The sequence below is a fragment of the Aquarana catesbeiana genome, linkage group LG06 (assembly GCF_042186555.1).
Source record: "Aquarana catesbeiana isolate 2022-GZ linkage group LG06, ASM4218655v1, whole genome shotgun sequence".
Taxonomy (NCBI): Eukaryota; Metazoa; Chordata; class Amphibia; order Anura; family Ranidae; genus Aquarana; species Aquarana catesbeiana.
In genome coordinates, this window is record NC_133329.1 from 57,215,768 (window position 1) to 57,220,022 (window position 4,255).

Below are 4,255 nucleotides of genomic sequence, written 5' to 3' on the forward strand. Positions count from 1 at the left end.
TTCTATAAAGTTATAATGTTACAGTCTGATCAGTGGGGGAAAAGAGACTTAGGATATGCTTCCTCCTGCCTGCAGCAGACAGATGGCATCATCTCAACCTAGTAAAAGTCACTGAATGGCACTCAAGGATGGGAGTGGAGAGTGAGGAAATTACATTATCTCAGTCTAAGCAAAGTCACTGGAATGGAGCTCAAGAATGAAAGAGGAGACTAAGGTAATGCTTTCCCCTGCCTGCAGTAGTCTGATGATATCATCTCAGCCTAGGCAAAGTCACTGGACTGGAGTTCAAGGATGGGAGAAGACTGGGCAAATGCTTCCTCCTGCCTGCAGCATACTGGTGACATCATCTCAGTTAGAGCTGCGCAATTAATCGTTAAAAAAAAATCGTGATCTCGATTCAACCCCCCTGACGATCTCTATTGCAGAGTTTGCCAATTCTTTCATATAACAAGTGGAGAGACTTATCTGCCCACTCAGCTGTCAAAAGAAAACATCCGGGCAGTCTGCCAAGTTTTTAACATGAAACATTGTAACTAACTCTTCCTTCCTAGATCAAAGGGATAAACTTCTGTGTGTAAAGAAAAAATCTGGGCAGTCTGCCAAGTTTTTAACAACGTGTAAATGCAGGAAGTTTAACCACTTAAAGTCTAATGCCGCGTGCACACGGTCGGACTTTTCAGCTACAAAAGTCTGACAGCCCGTCCGACAGACTTTCGACGGACTTTTGGCAGGCTTTCAACAGACTTTCTAATGAACGGACTTGCCTACACACGATCACACCAAAGTCCGACGGATTCGTATGTGATGACGTACACTGGACTAAAATAAGGAAGTTGATAGCCAGTAGCCAATAGCTGCCCTAGCGTCGGTTTTTGTCCGTCGGGCTAGCATACAGACGAGCGGATTTCTGGGTTCGGCGGAGTTACGACGTAAAGATTTGAAGCAAGTTCCAAATCTCTAAAGTCTGTCAGATTTGCGACTGGAAATGTCCGGTGAAGCCCACACACGATCGGATTGTCCACCGGATTTGGTCCGTCGGACAAGTCCGGTCGAAAAGTCTGACCGTGTGTACGCGGCATAAATCTTTTTCTGACACTTCTTTTTTTAAGTTAAAATCAAAAAAAGCTAGAAAATTACTTGGAACCCCCAAACATTATATATATTTTAGCAGAGGCCCTAGGGAATAAAATGGCAATTGCTGCAATATTTTATGTCACACTGTATTTGCCCAGCGGCCTTTCAAATGCAATTTTTTGGGAAAAAACACACTTCAATGAATAAAAAAGAAACCAAAACAGTAAAGTTAGTCCAATTTTTCTTGTTTTAATGTGAAAGATGATGTTACGCCACGAGAACCGTGATCCATCTTCTAAGCAAAAAAAAATCGTGATTCTCATTTTAGCCAGAATCGTGCAGCTCTAATCTCAGTCTAGGCTAAGCTACTGGACTGAAGCTCAAGGATGTGAGAAGAGACTGAGGAAATACTTCCTCCTGCCTGCAGCAGACAGATGGCATCCTCTCAACCTAGGCAAAGTCTCTGGACTGGGGATCAGTCAAAAAAGATCAAAAGTTGAACAACTCACTGCAAAGCTACTGTCGTTTTTATAACGTTATTTTAACGTCCAGTGTGCATGAGGCCTTAAGGGTGGAGCTTTGGTTTTGTTGATTCTATCAGAGATCTGTACATGGCCTGTATCTTCTGAATAGTTGAGAATATAAACTGGAACTTCAGCACCTAAAAACAAATACTAAATGCATACATGGTAACGGTTTTGCTTACCAAAGGATTTGCAAATCTGTGTAGCCAGGCCTTGTGATCTAGTCACCCCTGCCAGACAGCACAGGCAGATCCCCGGTCTCCACTGCAGCTGCAACACAGACAGTTCAGGCCTGCTGATTGGAGAAAGAAGGATCAGCACGTTGATAAAGTCTGCACTCCGCACTCCCCTCCTGTGAGCATGCAGCTAAGCCTGTGCTGCTCTTCCATCTATCAGATTTGACGTTGAGATAACATCAGAAAAAACACATTTGCAAGTCCATTTGATGAATGTTTAATGAACCTATAGCCGTGCTGGTTGGTGTTTTTTTTTAATTGTCTGAGTTCAGCTTCACTTTGGGCCTTCCTCTTAAACGTGAACAGTGTGTGCAGAAAATTATTGATTACCAATACTTCGCAGTTTATTAAAATTGACTTTTTTTTTTTTTTCAGTAATTAACGAGCTCCAACCTTTTCACCATCCATGTCGATGAGGTTGGAGTTGCTGATTAACTCCATATATTGTCCAGCTGTCCATGATTTCCGAGTCCTCTCATACTGCTTTATATTCATTAGTGACCCACACAGATTGTTAATAATTACAGTGTATGGAAACATGAAATCGAATTTTCTGTATGTTTGGCATCACATTTCACTGTATACAGTTTTCCTAACTACCTCCCTACCGCTATATTGTAAAAGAAATAGCAGGGAGGTGGACATCTTTTTCTGGAGTGACGTTAAAAATGGCAGTATTAAGGCACTGGCGGGCAGTGCGTCCATTAAATGTCTGATCTACTGCGATTAGACAGCTGACTTACATCATAGACAAAAGGCACAAAGCCGATCGGATTGGCTCTGTGCCTTGTGCTCACTGTGATGGCCAATTAGAGCTTATATATTTACAAGAGGGCCTGCCCCTTTCTCCTCTACCATCGACCCCCCCCCCCAATCATCTTCTTTGCTCCTGCTGATAAAACTGCTCCCGCTGGCCACCAATGAAAAAGGGACACAGTGACCACTACTAACCACAGGGGGTATACGGACCTTAAATGGGAAGACTGACCACCAATGTTATGGGGAAAACACCACTGACTACAAATGTTATGGGGGAAGCACCACTGACCATCAATGTTATGGTGACAACACCACTGACCATCAATGTTATGGTGGCAACACCAAAACTAAGACCCCATGGACACCTCCCACCATCTTTGGACAGACCATCTCGCCAAGCACCAAAGCCAAGAGTCTCGGAGTCATTTTTGACGCAGAAATGTCAATGGATGCACAAATAGGATCAGTAGTCAGCGGATCTCGCCATCTCCTCCGCCTGCTACGTAGACTCATCCCATTCGTGCCAGAAGAGGACAAAGCAGCAGTAGTTGGAACAATCATCAATTCCAGACTCGACTACGCAAACTCGCTCTACATAGGACTACCCCAATATCAGCTTGCGCGCTTACAACTCATCCAAAACACGGCGGTAAGACTGTTAACAGGGAAAAAACCCTGGGAATCCATCTCCCCTTCCCTGAGGAGCCTACATTGGCTAACCGTAAAGAATCGGATCACTTTGAAGACCCTCTGCCTCACCCACAAATGTATACACGGAAATGCTCCTCAATACCTAAGCGAGAAAATAAAACGCTACACACCCAATCACAGTCTTTGATCTTCTAACCATAACCTCCTCCTTATTCCAAAAACCCGCTACAAAACAAAGGGAGAACGAAGATTCGCAGTCCAAGGACCACGGCTATGGAACGCTCTACCTACTCACATTCGCATGGAAGAAAACCATCAGGCCCTCAGAAAAAAACTCAAGACCTACCTCTTCTAAGAAGCTGGACAACACAGGACGGATCCAGCGCCTTGAGGCGATTTAGTTCGCAACTGCAGCGCTATACAAATCATTCATTCATTCATTCACTGACCATCTATATTATGAGGGAAAACACCACTGGCCACCAATTTTATGTTGGACAACTCCACTGGTCATTAATTGTTATAGAGAAAACACCACTGACCATCAATGTTATAGGGAAAACAACACTAACTAGGAATGTTATGGTGAACAACAGCACTGACCAAGTGGAAAATATAAAAACATTTGGGTACAATGTTGCATGGCAGAGTGATTGTCAGTCAAACGATCACAGCACTAAAGACTGAAAAATGGCCTGGACAGGAAGGGGGGGTGACAGGCTGGTACTCAAATGGCATTTTATGGTGAATGGGATTTAAAGTTTCTTAGCTGGAGATCCTACCAATTCCAGCACTTCCTGTTGCACACTGACCATGCTAAGCTGCTGCGTCGTCTCGTCTGTTATCGACAGGTCATTACTTCTTAATTGCAGAATTGTAGGGTTTGACCGGAGTGCTCCTTTAATAGGAATTTTAATCCGAACATCGTGTCTCAGCAGCAGCCTGTGCAGTCACCGGAGCTTTAAAGGTCTGGTAGGGGACTAAGAGACCTGTCACAGGCAAGCGAGCAGT